This window comes from Primulina eburnea, chromosome 8, assembly GCF_022965805.1.
Source record: "Primulina eburnea isolate SZY01 chromosome 8, ASM2296580v1, whole genome shotgun sequence".
NCBI classification, from domain to species: Eukaryota; Viridiplantae; Streptophyta; class Magnoliopsida; order Lamiales; family Gesneriaceae; genus Primulina; species Primulina eburnea.
The window spans coordinates 16922782-16946423 of NC_133108.1; the positions used below are offsets into that span (position 1 = coordinate 16922782).

A 23642-nucleotide genomic window follows, 5' to 3' on the forward strand; every position below is an offset into this window, starting at 1 on the left:
TATTTTGGTTGGCCGAAGGCATAGCGCACCCGCGGTGCTTGTGTGACCGCACCCGCGGTGTAAGTATGGGCGAGTTATCTAGCTATTTTTTGGAGTTGTTGGCCATATCTTATCCTATCCTATCTACCTTTTTCGAGATTTCCTCTCATCTACCAAGGGTTTTCCTCCATTTCTTTTGCTTCCTACCTTTGATTCTTGGAGTTATTTGGATTTCCGACTTGAGATCGACGTTCTCCGTGGTATAAGGAAGCTTAGGTAAGTTTTTGGTGCGATTCTATCATGGTTTTTGGAGATGAGTTGTTATAGGGTGTTGTTATTGTTGCTATAATGGATTATTTGATTTGAGTTTGTGGATATAGACTTGATATTGGTGTTGTTTATGGATTATTGTTGTAGGTGGTGTACCAAGAGCTAAGTTTGAGGTGTTCTATTGGTTTGTAAGTGGAATTTCATTCCTTTGCTCACATGATGTTATATGTATTGTGTTTTAAAGGTTTCAAAGTGATATTCCCTTCAATTGATTCATTGTTATGTATTGCTCCCATTGACTATCTATTGGAGGTATTGTATATCTCACTATTGTTAAAAGGGAATACAAGAGAAAATAAAATAGTGAAACGACGGCTTTAAATGCTATTCAGAGTTCAAATATTTTATTGGATTGATTAATCATAGTCAGAGCATTGCATGCAATTAGTTGATCAACGACCATAGGCTTTTATCCCTCACAGTTATCGATTTATATCGATGGGATAATTGCAACCACAGACAGAGATACTATTGATATCAATCCAACCAGAGAAAAGAGAATACCATCTTATTGCTATCTTATTGATATGCTATTGCTACAGTTATTGCTACATTATTCATGTTTCAGAGTTGATGGTATTTATGATTTCAAAGTCATGTTTTACAGAGTATATTGTATCATTGCTATGTTAGAGTTCCACTTGCTGAGTTTTTATACTCATTTAAGTTATTTTCATGTGATGCAGATAAGAGTGACCGACCAGGACAGTGATCGTGGATGGGAGTCATATGCATACACCGTTGGAAGGAAGATTGTTTTGTATCGTTTTGGGACATGATCATAAGAATGATTGTTTTGTATTTTGTATGTCATTTGAATGATCATGTGATTATTTTGTAAACATTTTTATGAAATGTATTTTGAAACTCCTTCCATATTTTAAAAGAAAATTTTATTTCCGCTGTGTATTTTTAATGTTACGGGTCAGGGTGCCACATTTAGTGGTATCAGAGCGGTGTTCTTCGGACCAATGCATATGACTTCGTCTACTTTCAACTGTCCGGGTATGTTTTCTTGCATCTATTTATTCATTGTTATCTATTGATTGGTGTCTTGTGAGCAATTGTAGAGTTTGCCTCCTAAGCGTAAGGCGGCAGAGGGTGAGGATAGTTCTTCCTCGAGAGTTGTCGATGAGTTCGGCAAGTTGCTTAAGGAGCAGGCCAGAGTTCATAGCGATCAGATTCAGCAGTTGCTCCGATTGCAAGGAGCAGGACAGGGTCAAGGCCAAGTGAGATGTCAGGTTGCTCAGGCTGTTGGCACTGATGTCGTCTTTTCTGCTTTCAAGAGAATGGATCCACCGGAATTCGCAGGTAGCACCGATCCTCTAGTTGCTGTCGAGTGGGTCAAGGCGCTTGAAGCTATCTTCGATCATCTCCAGTATGAGGACAAAGACAAGATCAGCTGTGCAGTGTTCATGTTGGTTAAAGCTGCACGTATCTGGTGGAATGCCACGAAAGTTGGAGTTGATGTTGCGACATTGAAGTGGTCAGAGTTCACTGACCTGTTCTACGACAAGTATTTCCCCGATGCACTTCGAGCGAGGAAGGTTACGGAGTTCTTGGAGCTTCGTCAGGGGAGCTTGGATGTTGGTGAGTACATTCTGAAGTTCGAGGAGGGTTGCCTATTTGCTCCGTACATTGCTTCCAATGACAAAGATAAAGGCGCTCATTTCATTCGAGGCCTTAGAGCTGAGATTCGTCGTGATATCAACATGTCCAAGGCCGTGACTTTCAAGGAGATTGTGTCCAAAGCATTATTGGCCGAGCAAGATGAGAAGGACATCACCAGAGAGAGGCAGGAGAGGCACCAAGCTGTTGTTCAGAGAGGCCAGGGTTCTAATCAGAGGGGCAGGGATCGTTTCAAGGGCAAGGGCAAGATGGAGTCGAGTCCTAAACCACCGCCAGTTCCAGTCGATCCCGAGAAGCCACTTTGCCCTAAGTGTGGCAAGCATCATCGAGGAGAGTGTAGACTTGGCACTCATACTTGTTATCGTTGTGGCACGGCAGGCCACGTTGCCAGAAATTGTCCACGAGGAGCTAACCAAGGGAAGGTGCAGGGTCGTATCTTTGCGATGACGAAGGAAGGTATTAATCATGATTCTTCATTGATCTCTAGTACTATTTTGATTTCAGGCAGAGTAGCTACGACTTTGATAGATACTGGTGCTACTCATTCTTTTATGTCTGAATTGTTTTTGAGATCTTTGGGTATAGTTCCTTCTGTTCTTTCCCTCCAGCTTAGTGTTGTTTTGCCTTCGGGAGATGTCTTGTGCCCGACATCGATTGTGTTTGCGTGCCCTGTTCGTATTGAGGGGCGAGTTGTCTTCGCTGATTTGATTGTTATCCCTATCGTTGCCTTTGATGTTATTCTTGGCATGGATTGGCTTTCAACTTACCGTGCAGTTATCGATTGTGTTGCTAAGAAGGTGACTTTTGCAGATGATGGCCAGGGAGGAGTTCTCGCCAGCTCAGGTACTTCGCTGGTCCTTCCTTTTATTTCTTGTCTTGAGGCTGAGAGATTGCTATGTAGAGGTTGCGATGGGTTTCTTGCTTCTATTGTGGATGTGGATAGACTGATTAAGTTGAATATTGATGATATCGATGTTGTGAGGGAGTTTACTGATGTGTTTGAGGATGATGTTTCGGGTTTGCCGCCGGACAGAGATGTTGAGTTCGTTATCGATTTAGCTCCTGGTACGGTTCCTATCTCTAAGGCTCCGTACCGGATGGCTCCTACTGAGATGAAGGAGTTGAAGGCGCAGTTGCAGGATCTTCTAGACAAGGGTTTTATTCGACCGAGTTCTTCGCCTTGGGGAGCTCCGGTTCTTTTCGTTAAGAAGAAGGATGGTTCTTTGCGTCTGTGTATCGACTACAGGGAGCTCAACAAGGTGACTGTCAAGAACAAGTATCCGTTGCCACGGATAGATGATTTGTTTGATCAGCTCCATGGTGCCACTGTATTTTCGAAGATTGATCTTCGGTCTGGCTACTATCAGTTGAAGGTTAGGGAGTCTGATGTCCCTAAGACGGCGTTCAGGACCAGGTATGGTCACTTTGAGTTTCTGGTTATGTCCTTTGGTCTGACCAATGCCCCTTCAGTCTTCATGGACCTGATGAACCGTGTGTTCAAGCCCTATCTGGATAGCTTCGTCATTGTCTTCATTGATGATATCTTGATCTATTCCAAGACCAGAGAGCTTCATGCCGAGCATCTCAGAGTGGTTCTTCAGTTGTTGCGAGAGAAGAGGTTGTTTGCCAAGTTGAAGAAGTGTGAGTTTTGGCTGGATCAGATTTCTTTTCTAGGCCATGTCGTTTCAAGGGATGGCATTGCTGTTGATCCATTGAAGATAGGGGCGATTCAGAATTGGCTTATTCCTACTTCTGTTTCAGAGGTACGCAGTTTCCTTGGTTTGGCGGGTTATTATCGTCGTTTCATTTCAGATTTTTCCAAGATTGCCCTGCCATTGTCCAATCTGACGAGGAAGACTGTGAAGTTCGAGTGGTCCATCGATTGCCAGAGTGCATTCCAGGAGTTGAAGGATAGATTGACGACAGCTCCTGTTCTTTCATTGCCCAGTGGTTCTGAGGATTTTGTTGTCTATACCGATGCGTCGAAGAGAGACCTTGGTGCAGTGCTGATGCAGCGAGGTAAGGTCATTGCCTATGCTTCTCGCCAGTTGAAGGATTACGAGAGGAATTATCCGACGCACGATTTGGAGCTAGCAGCTGTGGTTTTCGCCCTGAAGATTTGGAGACATTACTTGTATGGCGAAAAGTGTGAGATCTTCACAGACCACAAGAGCTTGAAGTATCTGTTTTCGCAGAAAGAGCTCAACATGCGGCAGAGGAGGTGGTTAGAGCTTGTCAAGGATTACGTTGTGACGATCAGTTATCACCCAGGGAAGGCGAACGTTGTGGCTGATGCTTTGAGCCGCAAGTCGAGTGCTTCTTTGAGTTCTTTGATTCAGATGCCATTGTTGATGGATTTGCAGAGAGAGGAGATTGATCTGGTGATTCCAGGTACCATTGCTCGTCTTTCAGCGTTGGTTATTCGATCTACTTTGACGGACAGGATCTGTAGAGAGCAGACTGTCGATGTGCAGTTGCTAGAGTTGAGAGCTAGAGCTGAGGAGAGGGGTAACTCAGAGTTTGCGATGAATGGTGATGGATTGGTGACTTTCAGAGGCCGTATCTGTGTTCCTATTGGCGATGTTATTCGGCGAGATGTCTTGACAGAGGCTCATACTGCGCCATATTCGATTCATCCAGGCAGTAGAAGATGTATCAGGATCTTCGTCGACTCTACTGGTGGCCAGGTATGAAGAAAGATATTGCTTTGTTCATTTCTCAGTGCCTTACTTGTCAGCAGGTGAAGATTGAGCATCAGAGACCTGCTGGGACATTGCTATCTTTGCCGATTCCTCAGTGGAAGTGGGAGCATATTACGATGGATTTCGTGACTGGTCTTCCCAGAGTGCAGAAAGGTTATAATTCTATTTGGGTCATCGTTGATCGATTGACCAAGTCAGCGCACTTTCTCCCAGTCAAGACGACGTATTCCATGAACCAGTATGCAGAGGATTATATTGCAGAGATTGTTAGACTTCATGGTGTGCCTGTGTCGATTGTTTCTGATCGTGACCCCAGATTTACCTCCGAGTTTTGGAAGAGTTTGCACAGAGCTATGGGTTCGCGGTTAGCGTTCAGTACAGCTTATCACCCTCAGAGCGACGGTCAGTCAGAGAGGGTTATTCAGATTCTTGAGGATATGCTCAGAGCTTGTACTATTGATTATTTTGGTAGCTGGGATTCTAAATTGCCACTTGTGGAGTTCACGTACAACAATAGCTACCAGGCGTCGATTGGCATGGCACCGTATGAGGCACTTTATGGCAGGAAGTGCAGATCCCCTTTGTTTTGGGATGAGGTTGGAGAGAGAAAGATGTTGGGACCAGAGTTGGTCCAGCAGACGGCCGATGTTGTTACTGTGATCAGAGAGAGGATGAAGACTGCTCAGTCCAGACAGAAGAGCTATGCAGATGTTCGTCGTAGGCCTTTGCAGTTCGAGGTTGGCGATCATGTGTTTCTGAAGATTGCACCTCTCAAGGGTGTGATGAGATTTGGCAAGAAGGGCAAGTTGAGTCCGAGATTTATTGGCCCTTTTGAGATCTTGGACAGAGTCGGTGACAGAGCCTACAGATTAGCCCTACCGCCCGATCTTGACAGAGTTCACAATGTGTTTCATGTATCGATGCTCAGGAAGTATATTACAGATGCTTCCCATGTTCTTCAGCATGAGCCATTGGATTTGACGCCGAATTTGACGTACCAAGAGATTCCGATTCAGATTTTGGATCGCACAGTTAGAGTATTGAGGAACAAAGAGATCGGCATCGTTAAAGTCCTTTGGAGGAACCATTTGATCGAGGAGGCTACGTGGAAACCAGAGGATGAGATGAGAGAGAAGTATCCTGAGTTGTTCGTGCAGTGACGTCAATTTCGCGGACGAAATTCCTCTAAGGAGGGGAGATTGTAATAGCCGAGCCCGGTGTACGGTACGATTTAAGTTTCGTATGTTATTTGGGTTATGTGATTAGATGTTTAGAGTTGTGTTTTGGGCTATAGTATTATTGGTTATTATTTTATTGAGGTGTTAGTTGGTGTTGATTGTTCGTTTCCGCGTTTCGGATCGATTTTAGTTGATTTAGTACTGTTCATTGCCGTGGCTTGAGTGCACCCGCGCTCTTAGAGGAGTGCCCCCGCGGTGTACTATTCATCATTTTGGAATTTGAAGGCCGTGGCATCACCGCACCCGCGGCAGTGCAAGGACCGCACCCGCGGTAATTGTAGCACCGCACCCGCGGTCATCGTGCATGGGAATTATTTTGGTTGGCCGAAGGCATAGCGCACCCGCGGTGCTTGTGTGACCGCACCCGCGGTGTAAGTATGGGCGAGTTATCTAGCTACTTTTTGGAGTTGTTGGCCATATCTTATCCTATCCTATCTACCTTTTTCGAGATTTCCTCTCATCTACCAAGGGTTTTCCTCCATTTCTTTTGCTTCCTACCTTTGATTCTTGGAGTTATTTGGATTTCCGACTTGAGATCGACGTTCTCCGTGGTATAAGGAAGCTTAGGTAAGTTTTTGGTGCGATTCTATCATGGTTTTTGGAGATGAGTTGTTATAGGGTGTTGTTATTGTTGGTATAATGGATTATTTGACTTGAGTTTGTGGATATAGACTTGATATTGGTGTTGTTTATGGATTATTGTTGTAGGTGGTGTACCAAGAGCTAAGTTTGAGGTGTTCTATTGGTTTGTAAGTGGAATTTCATTCCTTTGCTCACATGATGTTATATGTATTGTGTTTTAAAGGTTTCAAAGTGATATTCCCTTCAATTGATTCATTGTTATGTATTGCTCCCATTGACTATCTATTGGAGGTATTGTATATCTCACTATTGTTAAAAGGGAATACAAGAGAAAATAAGATTGTGAAACGACGGTTTTAAATGCTATTCAGAGTTCAAATGTTTTATTGGATTGATTAATCATAGTCAGAGCATTGCATGCAATTAGTTGATCAACGACCATAGGCTTTTATCCCTCACAGTTATCGATTTATATCGATGGGATATTTGCAACCACAGACAGAGATACTATTGATATCAATCCAACCAGAGAAAAGAGAATACCATCTTATTGCTATCTTATTGATATGCTATTGCTACAGTTATTGCTACAGTATTCATGTTTCAGAATTGATAGTATTTATGATTTCAAAGTCATGTTTTACAGAGTATATTGTATCATTGCTATGTTAGAGTTCCACTTGCTGAGTTTTTATACTCATTTCAGTTATTTTCATGTGATGCAGATAAGAGTGACCGACCAGGACAGTGATCGTGGATGGGAGTCATATGCATACACCGTTGGAAGGAAGATTGTTTTGTATCTTTTTGGGACATGATCATAAGAATGATTGTTTTGTATTTTGTATGTCATTTGAATGATCATGTGATTATTTTGTAAACATTTTTATGAAATGTATTTTGAAACTCCTTCCATATTTTAAAAGAAAATTTTATTTCCGCTGCGTATTTTTAATGTTACGGGTCAGGGTGCCACAACACATCTCAACCTATCAACCGATCCTAACAAATGTCCATACGAAAGCAGTGAATAAAACATTATATGGATGGGAAAAATTCCCAAGTATTCTTACATGAGAATATGGGGATGTCCTGCTTACGTGAAGCAGACAGTGAGAGACAAATTGGATAGTAGATCTACTTTGTAGGATTTTCAAAGAATTTTGTTGGATATTATATCTATCATCCCAATGAAGCAAAAGTGTTTGTTTCAAGAAATGCCATCTTTTTGGAAAAAGAATTTGTATTAGATAGAAAAGGGCAAAATGATAGAACTTGAAGAAATTCAAGATACTCCCTCAACTATAGAAGTTAAACCAATCCCCAACAACCAGTATGTGGGGACCCGGACGCTAATCATTTTCTTAATCATTGTTGGGATTTAATTATCAATTAAGATAAAACAGGGTCTAAAAATTTTTCTTTTTAATATACAATAGCGGAAGGTAATGGAATCTAAATACTACACATATCTATATAAAATACATTTCAGTATTAAAAGTACAATAATCTAATCTAAAGTTCCACTACTAACGTCAAGTAATAAAACCAAGTCTACTGTAAGTCCGGAATCACCACGCTAACTCGTCTTCTCTCATCGTCATCTCGACCCTGATCCTGCCCCACCTGTTGTCATGCACACATACAAAACAAGACAACAGCCGGATAACTCCGGTGAGAATAAATCCCAGTATAAAACATGGTAAACATGTATATACATAAAATAATTCATGAAACATGCTGTTACGAATAAAATCGAAACATTAGATTTCATAAGCTATGAAATCTAATCACACAACAGGCATGCACTTCAAATCAACCAACCATGCATATAACCAATCTAAATCATAAAAACATGCTAGCACAATTGGAAGCAATAATGATGGGTCCTATGATCTAGGAACCACATCCATATAAGCATGCAGTCCTAATCAAATCACGTCTAGACTTGACTCGACTAGAACTCTAGGGATCCCGGTGTGAATAAGACGTCACTACCTACCCTCCAATCGGGGTAATGAACGTCTCATTCCTAGACTTCGGTCTGAGCTGTATCAACGGCGGCAATAAGAGTAATACCTACTCCTATGCTGAGATACACCGAAACGTCTAGATATTTGACAATGCCTGTCAAAGACTTTCCTATCTTAACTGCAATGAATAACAATCTGTAAACAAAGCATAATCATATTCATAACTGAATATCACAATTATCTTACCTGCTTGAATACAGATTCTATAATCAAAGCATAATCAGATAACAATATAAACAATAATCTAGTATGTGATTTTATTGGGAAACTCAAATTAATCTAATTTGAGTTATGCGTCCCGAATATCACATGGATTATACCTTTGTCGTCCCCGTCTGATGAAGACGAAGTCTCGAAGTCGAATTTGTTCATCCCTGATCTGAAACGACAATAACAAATACACTGTATCAATGTGTAGCTCAAAACACAATCTGTTCTGATCAATACCCAATTCAGTACAAAATTTGATCAGATCAACAATATCACGAGATAACAGAAACCAATACTGAATCTGATCAATCTGTATCAACTGATGTTTAGACGGCATAACACTACAGTCTTGTAACCCCGTCAGTCTTAACATCACAATTACACTACCAGAATTCCTAATAAATCTCAGTACAATCTATAACTTCAGTATCTGTACACTTGAAAATGAATAACAGCATAATTCTGATAGCAATCTCAATCAAATCAACTCTAAAATTCATAACAATTCTCTAAACAATCTGTTTCTAAATCTGACTTCGATTCTACAATATCTACGGTAGTAAAAACACCATATCTGAATCATATTCAATTCTGACAATATCATAAATTCAAATCTTGTCTAAACGTAACAAAACTTACGTCCAGATGAAGCCTGCTTTGATAGGAACACAGTACCGAAGTTGGATTTCAATTCAGATAGACGGTTTACTCGCAAATTGATTTTGAAGAAAAAGAACAAAGCTTTCCCCCAAGCTTGTCGATTTCCTTCCGATAAACTATTGCATGTAAGTATATATATATATATATATATATATATATATATACATCCGTAGCATGCATCAAGCCAAGTGGCTCACCTTTCAAGTTGCACGTTTCTCGCTAGGGCGGTCAAAACTTACCGCTAGGGCGAAGCACTCTCGGCCCTCACAATTCTACATGCGCGCTCGGGCGGACAAAAAGTGCCGCCCGGGCGAAGGACTCTCGGCTTTCTACCATTAAACCCTCTCGCTCGGGCGGTCATAAACTCCCGCCCGGGCGAATGACATTCGGCCCAAATCTTGTGTCCCTCATAATTTTTTCCAATTTGATCTCGAACTGGCCCGGCTATAATTACATCAAGTCATAATCAACAAATCATCTCAGATTACGTTAATTAAATTCTCGGGCATTACATTTCTCCCCCTCTTAGATCTGAGTTCGTCCTCGAACTCACCAATCATCAAACCAAATCTGTCAGAAGAAATATATGACAGAGTTTAACATCCAAACTCATTTCACTAGCCGAATCAATCCCATATTACTGGCTATATAACACCTGTATACGCCAATTGCAATTTATAACAAAGCAATACCACCTGTAGTTGCTATTCCATCTTCGGCTCCCACTACCAATCGTCATCATCCGACATTGGTTTCTTACATCTATTCATTCTAATCTAGCTGGATAGTTATGGTCATACCGTAAGTCATACCCTGACAACCATTCATAACAGCTAGTACTAACATCTAGTACTAAAGTTCTACCCATATCCGCCAATATCTGGTTACTACACGCTGACTACCTGTCCATCTGTAACAACTCTGCGAGGGAGAACTCATGATATTTCCGTCACAATTACCGCTCCATCCAAATCACAATCTGATATCATCTAATGCAGCATTCTAGTAAATCTGACAATTCCTTTGACATTGATCTATGTCATCTGGTTCTGTTTGTACGTAATCTGGTACAAACTGATAGATATAGATTGAATATTCTGTCAATCATAATCATATCATATCATAGGCTGTAGAATTGACGGTACTTTTATCCCGAAAGCCATACTCACATTTTCTTATTCAGAAATATACTAAATCGGTAATCATCTTCTGATTCATATCTTTCTGGCTTCTTTTGTTCTCAATTCAAACATATCAGTACCATTTCTACCAATCTTACAACATAATTTGCTGTCCCAACTGATCTCATCTATCTATGCCACATTATCTGTTCGAATATCTTACATTCTGAAATAGCTGAATGAAACCTGAATCCACCCCAGTGCAGTTCTGACACTACCTGTGACTTCAGATTCGAACTAATGCTGTACAAGATCAGTTAATAACATAAAAGAACGAAGAAATACCTACCTGGTATTCGGCTCTGACTATCAATACCAAAAGCTGTAACAATTTGAAACCTTCTGATATAACACGATAATCGGTCTTATACAAAACACAAATTACATAGCTGTTATACTGATCTGATCAACAAAATACAGTTCTGAACATTCTGATTACATTTCTGAACTGTTTACACTAGTCTGCATCACACACTGACTCCCAATAACATCAAATTCTGAATAGAAAGAACCTATACAGATCTAGTGAGTTTAAGAAAACTCATAACATAATAGATTCTGGCTGGCTGACTAATCTTCATACTGCCCAGATCAACTGCTATATCTCATCTGCAAATAGAATATACTCCCAACCAATATAAGATGTCTCAAATACTGATTTAGAATCATAACAATACTTAGCAGACATAAAGCAATACAAGAAAAAGAAAATCAGAAGAAGATAATCTGGTTCTGACATATCTGACATTCTGCTAATGCTGACATTTCTGATACCGCATAGTCTGAATGAAAACCTGTATCAGTAACTGCATACCGGATTCATACCTGACCCAGTGCTGTATACAATAATCACAATTCTCGAAATATTTAACCCAGGTCTTCAAATATTCAATATAATCAATTGAATGCTGCCAATATATCAATAAATCATAGAGATAACAAGCATTATTCTTCAGACTACCCTTGAACACATAATCTGCCAATCTAGAAACAGAACTGAAATGTCTTCAAGAGAAATATGTAATCAACTGGATTCTTCAGCCCATACCTTAATCTGTCAATTCTTTCAGTTCATTCTGATATAAAACACATCTGACATCCTATCTAGGCCAACACCAGTCAACTATTAGATTACTAGCCCATGTGTTACTGCTAGACTCGATTTCAGTGGATCTACTGAATACATAAGGATACTATCTATTCCTTTCTGTACTAATCGAGTCAAGAACAGTACAATGATCTAAGGAATTCTAGATCTAGAATCCTCATTTATCAACTATTTCCAGAACACATGCTACAATATTTCTGTACTTGTTTAGCAGTACATATCCATACTGAGATCGAAATCATATAACACAAGTACATCATAATCTAGCCCAATCCCGGTTTCATTCTACTGTAGTATATAACATGACACAGAAATCTCTGATATCAACATATTCCTCCAAACAGTAAGGAAATCAATACTACAGCACAACCAGACCCCATAAATATAGCATATCACCATGCTACTCAATCACATATACTCATGAAGAATGCATTAATATACATCAATACATCTGGAATATAATCATAAAGAATGATACCTGTTGTAACTACTGGGTCTGTTTTTCTGTCATGGTCACCAATGACTGTGCTCTTTAAGATCTTCGAAAATGTTTCTGAGGACAAACTTTAGCAAAGTGTCCCGTCTGCTTACAGATATTGCACTTCCCAAGCACTCCTTTGCATTGCTCTGAGGAATGTCTCCCTCCGCAAATCCTACAGTATACTCCTGTATAGCTCGGGCTGGAACCACTGGAACTAGAAGAAACATTTCCTACTTTCTTGAACGGTTTCTTTTGAGCTTTCAATGGTTCTTTCTTTATATCACTGCTGCTGCCAATCTCGACTCTAGAAGGCAGTTGCTGTGGATTCGGAGTTGGAAGATCATACAACACTTCCTGTTGTCCTGTCAGAACCGTTTCCGCTCTTTTGGCTCTATTCAAAGTATCAGCAAAACTACTTGATTGCTTCACATTCACCAATGTACGTACTTCTGGATTCAATCCCTGAATGAACTGACTAGAAATAGCATCATCATTTCTAGCCACAAGAGGAGCAAAACGTAGAAGTGTGAAGAAATGTGCCAAGTACTCTTCAATACTCATCTGGCCTTGTCTCAGGTTTGCAAATTCTGCACTTCTGTCCTCTCTATATGACCCGGAGAAAAATCTTTGATAAAACTCAAACTTGAAAGTCTTCCACGTAATCACTGAACGACTCTGCTCTAAAGCTCCTTTGGTGAGTAACCACCATCTCCTGGCAGTCTCATGCAATTGGTTCTCAATAAGCCTAATTCTACACTCATCTGTGAAATTTAGAAATTCAAATAACATTTCTATTTCTTCAAGCCACTTCTCACAATCTGCTGGCGTCTCATTTCCCTTCAGAACCGGCGGCTGAAACGACTGAAACCTCTGAAACTGTGTTTCCATCTGAATCTCTGCCCCATCTATCTTAGGTTCTGACCTACCTGTCTGATCATATGATGTACTGCCTTTTTCTGGAATTCTGCGGGGAGCTATATCTGATTACCAAAAACATCAGTAATCCATACCACCAATCTGTTTCAAATCTTTTCCTGACCATCTTACTGCTGGTCATGAATCCGATCTGATTCATATTTAAGAATACATAATACCAATTCAACTCACATAATCAGATAAACATGTAACTTAAAGCAATAACACATAATCTCATGCTAGCATCACAATGTCAATCAACATGAAAATCCAGCTCATGCCAGCACACACATGCAAGGAAAGAAAGAAAATTCATCTACCCCGCTCAATCTTTTCTATCTCTAGAAGATCTATCGCTAAAGAATCTATAGCTAAAGGAACTATCAGCTCTAGGAACCTTATGGCTCTGATACCACCTGTTGTGGGGACCCGGACGCTAATCATTTTCTTAATCATTGTTGGGATTTAATTATCAATTAAGATAAAACAGGGTCTAAAAATTTTTCTTTTTAATATACAATAGCGGAAGGTAATGGAATCTAAATACTACACATATCTGTATAAAATACATTTCAGTATTAAAAGTACAATAATCTAATCTAAAGTTCCACTACTAACGTCAAGTAATAAAACCAAGTCTACTGTAAGTCCGGAATCACCACGCTAACTCGTCTTCTCTCATCATCATCTCGACCCTGATCCTGCCCCACCTGTTGTCATGCACACATACAAAACAAGACAACAGCCGGATAACTCCGGTGAGAATAAATCCCAGTATAAAACATGGTAAACATGTATATACATAAAATAATTCATGAAACATGCTGTTACGAATAAAATCGAAACATTAGATTTCATAAGCTATGAAATCTAATCACACAACAAGCATGCACTTCAAATCAACCAACCATGCATATAACCAATCTAAATCATAAAAACATGCTAGCACAATTGGAAGCAATAATGATGGGTCCTATGATCTAGGAACCACATCCATATAAGCATGCAGTCCTAATCAAATCACGTCTAGACTTGACTCGACTAGAACTCTAGGGATCCCGGTGTGAATAAGACGTCACTACCTACCCTCCAATCGGGGTAATGAACGTCTCATTCCTAGACTTCGGTCTGAGCTGTATCAACGGCGGCAATAAGAGTAATACCTACTCCTATGCTGAGATACACCGAAACGTCTAGATATTTGACAATGCCTGTCAAAGACTTTCCTATCTTAACTGCAATGAATAACAATCTGTAAACAAAGCATAATCATATTCATAACTGAATATCACAATTATCTTACCTGCTTGAATACAGATTCTATAATCAAAGCATAATCAGATAACAATATAAACAATAATCTAGTATGTGATTTTATTGGGAAACTCAAATTAATCTAATTTGAGTTATGCGTCCCGAATATCACATGAATTATACCTTTGTCGTCCCCGTCTGATGAAGACGAAGTCTCGAAGTCGAATTTGTTCATCCCTGATCTGAAACGACAATAACAAATACACTGTATCAATGTGTAGCTCAAAACACAATCTGTTCTGATCAATACCCAATTCAGTACAAAATCTGATCACATCAACAATATCACGAGATAACAGAAACCAATACTGAATCTGATCAATCTGTACCAACTGATGTTTAGACGGCATAACACTACAGTCTTGTAACCCCGTCAGTCTTAACATCACAATTACACTACCAGAATTCCTAATAAATCTCAGTACAATCTATAACTTCAGTATCTGTACACTTGAAAATGAATAACAGCATAATTCTGATAGCAATCTCAATCAAATCAACTCTAAAATTCATAACAATTCTCTAAACAATCTGTTTCTAAATCTGACTTCGATTCTACAATATCTACGGTAGTAAAAACACCATATCTGAATCATATTCAATTCTGACAATATCATAAATTCAAATCTTGTCTAAACGTAACAAAACTTACGTCCAGATGAAGCCTGCTTTGATAGGAACACAGTACCGAAGTTGGATTTCAATTCAGATAGACGGTTTACTCGCAAATTGATTTTGAAGAAAAAGAACAAAGCTTTCCCCCAAGCTTGTCGATTTCCTTCCGATAAACTATTGCATGTAAGTATATATATATATATATATATATATATATATATATATATATATATATATATATACATCCGTAGCATGCATCAAGCCAAGTGGCTCACCTTTCAAGTTGCACGTTTCTCGCTAGGGCGGTCAAAACTTACCGCTAGGGCGAAGCACTCTCGGCCCTCACAATTCTACATGCGCGCTCGGGCGGACAAAAAGTGCCGCCCGGGCGAAGGACTCTCGGCTTTCTACCATTAAACCCTCTCGCTCGGGCGGTCATAAACTCCCGCCCGGGCGAATGACATTCGGCCCAAATCTTGTGTCCCTCATAATTTTTTCCAATTTGATCTCGAACTGGCCCGGCTATAATTACATCAAGTCATAATCAACAAATCATCTCAGATTACGTTAATTAAATTCTCGGGCATTACACAGTAGTTGAAGTACAAGCTACCTGCAAGATATACGCTTCTTCATGATCAAAGACATGATGAGCATTGTGTTGGATACGATCCAATGAATTTCAAATAAGCAATATCTGATGCTAATTCAACCAAATGGCTTGAATCCAAGCAGTTTGAATGAACTCTATGTATTCAAACAAAGTATGGACATTGGTGGATCCACCTGAGGGAATCGTTCCCATAGGATGGAAATGGATCTACAAAAGAAAGCTTGGGGTGGATGGGAAGGTATTGACCTTCAAAGCAAGACTAGTTGCAAAAGGTTATACTCAAAGGCAATGAATTGACTATGAGGAAAATTTTTCACCAGTTGCTATGTTTAAGTCCATTAGAATACTACTAGCCATAGCAGCATGGTATGAATATGAAATATTGCAAATTGATGTAAAGACTGCATTTCTCAATGGAGACATCAAAGAAGAAATTTATATGTCTCAACCTGAGGGATACACATCATTATGAAGTGAGCATTAGGTATGAAAACTTCATAGATCAATATATTGTCTCAAGGAGGCTTTAAGGAGTTGGAACCTCAGATCTGATAGCACTATCAAAGAATTTGGTTTTGCTAAGAATTTTGAGGAACCATGTGTGTACAAGAAAGTTAGTGGGAGTGCAGTGACATTCCAAATACTTTATGTTGATGATATCCTACTCATTGGGAATGATGTAGGATTACTACAATCAACTAAAATATGGTTAGCAAGTAAATTCTCCATGAAAGATATGGGTGAAGCATCATATGTATTGGGAATACAAATCTATAGAGATAGATCAAAGAGGATGCTGGGACTCACCCAAGCCACTTATATCGATATCATTCTGAGTCGATTCTCTATGGAAGAGTCCAAGAGATGATACTTACCAATGTTTCATGGTATTACTCTATCTAAATCCATGTGTCCCAAAACTGATGAAGAGATAGAGATGATGACACGTATTTCATATGCGTCAGCCACTGGTAGTATCATGTATGGTATGGTATCGACACGTCCTGATGTTGCTTACCCTATAAGTGTTACAAGCTGATATTAGGCGAACCCTGGTCCAATGCATTGGAAGGCCGTGAAAGATATTCTTACGTACTTGAGAAGGACTAAGAAATTTTTCATAGTCTAACGGGGTGGAAAATTGAAATTGGAAGGCTACATTTATTCTAGATTCCAATGAGACATAGATGATTCGAAATCGACCTCTGGCTTTGTATTCATGCTTAATGGTGCGGTTGTCTCTTGGAAAAGTTTTAAGCAAGACACCGTTGCGGATCCTACCACTGAAGCTAAATACATTTTCGCATTTGCTGAAGACAAAGAGGTAGTTTGGATGAGGAATTTTTTCCAAGAGTTGGGCGTTATTTCTAATGGAGTTGATCCAATCCCAGTGTACTGTGAAAACTCTGGTGGCGTTGCGCAAGCAAAGGATCCAAGGCCTCATCAGCGATCCAAACATGTACAGAGAAAATTCTACATCATTCGAGAGATTGTGAGAATGGATATATCAGTCGAAAGAGTCCCTTCTGTAGAAAATTTTGCTGATCCACTTACATAGCCCTTGCTAGGACCATTTTTTTGAGAAGCATCGCGAAGCAATGGGATTAAAGTTTATGGGCAGTTGGCTCTAGGGCAAGTGGGAGATTGTTAGAGTTGATGCCCTGTAAGCCAACTGTTGGCTAGGGATTTTATCGACTCAGTTGTAATAAATAATCTTTATTTTAATATAATTCATTATTTCATGGTTTTTTATTTCTTTATCTGTATACCCATGTTAACAGCATAGATAAAGATCTGATTATAAAAATGAATCGTAATTCGATGTTGAAACTCTTCTGTAAACACTGTATGATCTAAATTCGTTCCTAGTCGATTCAACTGCCTAAAACATGGATAAAGGTCGCTTCAGCTCAGACAAGCATTTGTGATGTTGTGTACCGTGTTTCTTGGTAAGGGCAACGTGCAGATGGGTAGTCATACGATGATTATACCGAACAACCCTCCATCGGACTTTCCAAGTGGTTATCATTCATTGAGAGGATAAGTTCGTGGTTATGATTGTACTCCATTAGCCCTTACGACCCGAGACAACACTAAGGCTCTAAATGCTAGGGCTGTGCTTTGACTCGTTTATCGGCTCCAGGAGAGTCATCAGGTGGCGAGATTGGGTACAGTTGTGACACATGTAGGAGCCAGTGCATTGTAGTTGGGGATTCACCGCTCACCTATCGGTTCGGATATCCTATGTGATCTGATGGAATAATACTGCGTGGAATCTCTGAACATATTATGAGATGTACGTTAGAGAAGGAGTTCTCCAATAGTATATATGATGCCACTATTTATATGTATCACGTAGTTATCGAATTATTATGCAACCTTTGATGAATCAATGGTTGCAGATTCGATCGGGATATATGAGATGAAGGGACCGTACTGTACGTTAATCATAATCGACTGGTTCTTGCAGGCACTATCAGTGATACCTAAAGAATCATGGGACGATGCTACTAGACGCTTTTACCATGATTTGATGGGTTTAATCAGAAATATGATTTCTGACATTCACATGATCAATTGTTGATACATAGAATGGGGCAATTAGGGTAAGCCCGAATAAAAGATTATGTCCTGAATCACAAATAGTTGTGAACCCACTGCTAGCTGTATCCCTGAACCATTGAGGGTCACACAAGCACTGGATCATTTGTTCTCGTAGAGAGAATATATTCAAGGAGTTGAATTTATATTATGATATAGTAAATTCAAGGAGTTGAATTTATGACAATGAAATTTTATGATAATGAAATTTTGACAAAATAAAATCAAGGAGTTGAATTTATGAGATAGTAAATTCAAGAAGTTGAATTTACGAAATTTGAAGAGAATAAATTCAAAGAGTTGAATTTATAAAATTTGATGGTTTAATTTATTAAACTCAAAAGTTGAGTTTATTAAATATTAAATTTTGGAGGAGATAAATTCAAGGAGTTGAATTTATAATTTAAATATTAAATTCAAATGTTGAATATATAAGGGATTTAAATTAAATGTAATGGGTATATGTGTAATAGGTTTGTAGAAATACAAGACCAATATACATATTATTAACGTTCTTAATTGGACTTTAAAAGATTAATAAATTAAACTAGTTGGACAAGAATAATTAATTGATTAAGCTCATTAAGTATTTTGTTTAATCAATAGACCCTAAGCTTATATATATATATGTGTATTAGACTTAGGGTTAAACACAATTCATTCATAATTTTTCGAAAAACCCTAGCCTCCATCCCATTGTGATGTTCGAAATTCACCTCCACCTTTTCTCTCAAATAATTGGCCATCACCTTGATTAACTTCAAGGATTTTTGAGCCATCTCTCGTTTTAATTAATCTCTACGCAAAATTTCTTTCAATTATTCTAGTGCTATTTGGAAGAGGAACAAATTTTCCAGTTGTGGACTTGATAAAAGGATTGAAGCAAGGAGTTCTTGAAGAAAGTTCGTAGGGAATTCATCAAGAGCTATATCCGCCTATACCGGATTAGTTGGAGCTAAGTGAATTAATTCACTAAAGGTATATTACTAAATTCCCTATGAATGTTTAATCATAAAATCATACGAGTGCTCAAACATATTGGAATTTTGATGCTTAATGAATGAGAATTAAGCAAATAAAACAATGTGTTTGATTGGAAAAATTTTAAACGAAGAACGAAGCTTAATGAAAGAATATTATGTTCGATGGTTCTGAATAAAACTCGAGAACAAGTTCATCAAATGTTGAACGAACTTAAAACGAGTAGTCGGAACATGTAAGGGACGAAAATCGGGAAAAAAAAGTTGCGCATGAACAGTAGCAGGCGTGCACCTGCGCGCGGATCTGCACGCATGTGGTGCACCCGTGCGCGTTTCTGCGCGCGCCTGCCGAGCGCTGCTCAGCAGTGTGCGAGCGAGCGTGTGCTCCTGCGCGCACAGACGCGTCCCTTCGAGTTTTTCTGCATTTTTCTGACATTTTTTCATTCCTTTGGCATTGTTTGATGCTTGTGATCAGTTACAATGGCCAAGGGACATCCCTATGAATGAAAGATCATGTCTTTTCACATGAAAATCATTATATGTTTGATATTTTGAAAATCAAACATAACATACACAACGTATCATCTCTTTGCATCTACTTCTTCTTCCTTCTTCAACAAGAGAGAGTTTCTTCATTTCCTTGTGATAGAACTTGAATATTTGAGTGCTCATTATTCAAGAGTTGTAGTTGAATCTTGGGAAAAGGTTGCCACAAACCTCTAGCACATTGTGATGGGCAAATTCTTCTTAAGAAGAAAGTGTTCAACACTTGCCTCTACAAAGCCGTTCCTTTGATTTCTATTTGCTTATCTTCTCATATTTGAATACCACAAACAATAATACAAATATATTTTGATCATCAAAATAAGAGAAAATTATTTAAACTTCCATTGTTTTATGGTACAAGAAAACCGAGATCCAACAAAGAGCTCACCTAGTTATCAACTGATCCATAAGATCAAGATTGGCTTCCTAGTAATCAGAAGCAATCAATCGCGACTGAACCTGCTGTCTTTGAAGATTCGCAACAATTTGAGCGGCATCTGTGCGAGTCTATAAAGAAAATACGTCTTGACATTTTTTATGTTCAACAACAAAGTAGTGTACATTCAATCTCTTTCGAAAGTTTTTAAGGAAAATTCAGAAGAAATACAATATTAAATAATTGTGCTTGCCTCAAAGTAAAATTTAGGGAGACACGAAATGAGGAGTCGCAGGGTGTCATCACTAAAGAACTCTTGAGTCAATTGTGCACAAGCTTCGGCAACAAGTTGTGAATCTTAGACGACGTAAAGAATCCCTTCTGCTCCCTGATCAGTGCATCTAACAGTTCCAACTAAAATTTAAAGCCTGAAATTTACGAGGAGATTCGAAACTAAAAAATACAAACCATAAAGGTAGATCAAGAAACAAGACTGTTCTCTATTCAAATTTCTGTTCAAATTCCAAAGACAATATCTGAATTCTGAATCCTTTTCTAAATAGCTGCAACTTTAGCTTCGCATTTTTGTTACGAGGAATTAATTGAATGGAAAAAGAGAACATAAAAAAAGGAACAAAAGTTAATGATACACCTTTTTAAATTAACACCATCCTACCATGAAATCAATTCAAACCTCAAAACATTAGAATTCCAAACTAAAGAAATTATTTTTATTTATGTAATAAAAAACGGGACCACATGCATGGTTCGCCGAAACGGGAACGGAACGGTCGGAACGGACGTTTCGGAACCGGAACATCAGCAACCTTGATGAAGTTGCGGGGTGGAACCAGAACGCAATTCGCGACGGTTTTGTTTTGAACTGTTGCTAATAGTGATGGTTTTATGTATGTAGAACCGTCGCCGATTTAACATCGGCGACGGGTTTATTAAAACCGTCGCTATAGTTAGCAACGGTTTGAACAGAACTGTCGCCAAATTAAAAACGGCGACGGTTAAATAAAAACCGTCGCTAAATTTAGCCACGATATTTCATAAAACCGTCGCAAATTCTAATAAGCGACGGATTTAATAATGCACGTGTCTTTGCTTTCTAGTACAAATAATGCAATTTGTGTCCAATAAATTGTTAATAAAATTTTAAAAATATTTAAATGTCTTATTTACATCAAATAATCTATTTAAATAATATTTTTATATTTCTAAATTTTTTCCAAAATTTTTAATTTTTATAAATTTTTAATATTTTTTTAAATACCCGTTTCGCGAAATTTCATTGTAACTGGAACCATAGCATCCGTTCCGATATCCGCGATCGCGACAGCGAACCATGGCAATAACAGTCTTCAACGCAGGCAGGGCATGTTACAAAAACCACCTTTTCACCTCGTTTACACCTGCCAGCGTTAGCCCCCCGAATCGAGGTACAAGAGCAATTCCCTGGTTCGACGTAAGACATCGGCAGGAGTCCGATGTTTCTTGGGTTTAAAGAGGTTTTTCATGGAACCGCTACGTAAAAGCTTGGGAACGAGCTTCTTGAAATTCAACGAAGAACGAGACCTCCTCAAAGGCTGATCATTCTCTTCCGCCGACATCATGTACGTATCTCTTTGACAGAAAACGAACGATGTTTCTCCCTTTTTTCTGTCGGAGTTTTACGTATGAAGATTGAAAACGACGGGTGAATTGGAAAAAAAAGGTTTGTGGGTAGGAACATTTTATATAGAATGGAGGGAGAAAGGACAGAATTGGGAGATCGAGCGATCCGATGTAAGGATTCTGGGTTCAGTATTAATCTTGAAGAATTCGAGTCTTACTCCTGTCGAAATGCGAGACACTTGATTATAGATTCGTAGGATTCGGGAGTCCTAATATTATCTCCTATATTCTTGGGTTTTATATATATTGTAAGATTGTGGTAGAAAATATTGAGGTATTTAATATGGCTTATATTACTTTAAAAAATTCATGAATTTCATGATGTGATAATTAATGGGCGTGAGCATGCGACATACTTATTTATGTTCAATTAGGCTACTTTTACTTTGTTGGGGATCGATATGGAGTTTAGAGGGGGGTGAATAAACTCGTTCCTTTGTTTGACGTTTCTGCAAAGGGTGCTAGAATCCTGTTAGAGATATTATAGTTTTTCTTGTTCGAATGTATAACCAGCAGATCACAATAATAAGTGCAGAAACGATCTGATGGTATGGGGTGAAAACAATAAAACAGTAGGCAATAGAACAGTGGTTGTTTCTGGAAGTTCGAAGATAAAATATTCTACATCTCCCCTTTTTCTGTTTCCACAAGGTATCACTAAAAGACTTTGGTTATTACAGTACAACACTTGTACACACCCACTTCAGCAGTATCCTTCGCCTATTGAAACTCTTAGTTTCTCAACACGATGTAAATTATTACAACAAAGTTGTGGAGAAGACTCTTTTCCAGATTACAAACTCTTCTCAATAATATATAGTAAAGTGTTTAGCTTGAAGAGATTACGAAACAGCAGCAGCACAATATATCTCAAAATATTGGATATTTAGAATAAAGCGTGTGCTGCTTTTCCGTATGTTGTGCTTGAAGATAAGTAGTAGTTGATGATAGCTCAAACTGGCGTTGGAATAATCGTTGCGTTGATAATAATAATAACGTTTTTTTCTATAAAGGATTGACCTCTATATATATAGAAAACTTGAGTCCAACATCTATAATAAAAAACAGTTTTTGAGGCTCCTGAGTAAAATCAGCTTTAATACCTAAAAAGGGTCTTCCGGAAAACTTCAGAGTAATCTGTCTTGTTTCATACCAAAACTAGTAAGGAGCGTTAAATGTCTTTATACACCATTAATGATGTAATTTATGCTAGTACTAGGTAAAGTAATGGTAACTTTTAAGACTGTAACGATCAAGTAAAATATGTTAAGTTACTTCTGCTTAAGCTAAGTTCTGCTTTTAAAGCTATGTTCTGCTTCAAGTTTTCTAAGTCGAGTTCTGCTTTTGTTAAAGCGATACGAGGGCTTCTACTTTTATACTGTCTTCTGATTTAGCTATTACAGCCTACTGGTTTGGACTCTCATCACCACAATTAAATTAAGTCTAACAATTTCCCCCTTCGTGGTGATGCAAAAACCTAGATGTTAGTAAATAAGAAGAACAACAATCATAACAATAAGCAGATAGCAATTAATAGCAAAATAATCGATAAGTAAATAAGTAGTAAAACAGAGTTCAAAAGTGTAATGCCTGAAGTAAATATCACAAGTTGTTGATTTAGTAATATGATATTACTAAGTAATTAATGATTTTTAAAGAGAGAAATATGACATATTTCGGTCATATGAAATCCAAATGATTTGAAATTTGGATATAACGTAGAGAACTCAAAAATATAGAAGTTTCATGTTTTGAGTTTTGGAAAATTTGATCGTTTAACTTGTCCAAAAAGATATACTGGTGTTAAAAATGTTAAATATTATATTATATTATATTATATTATATAATATAATATAAAAAAAGAAAAGA

General features: G+C 38.4%; 1 pseudogene; it reads right to left on the reverse strand.

Annotated features, from left to right (window-relative positions):
* The window catches only part of LOC140838909 (putative MO25-like protein At5g47540), a 50939-nt pseudogene extending 28967 nt beyond the window's left edge, over positions 1-21972 (reverse strand).
* Between the last annotated feature and the right edge of the window lie 1670 nt (positions 21973-23642).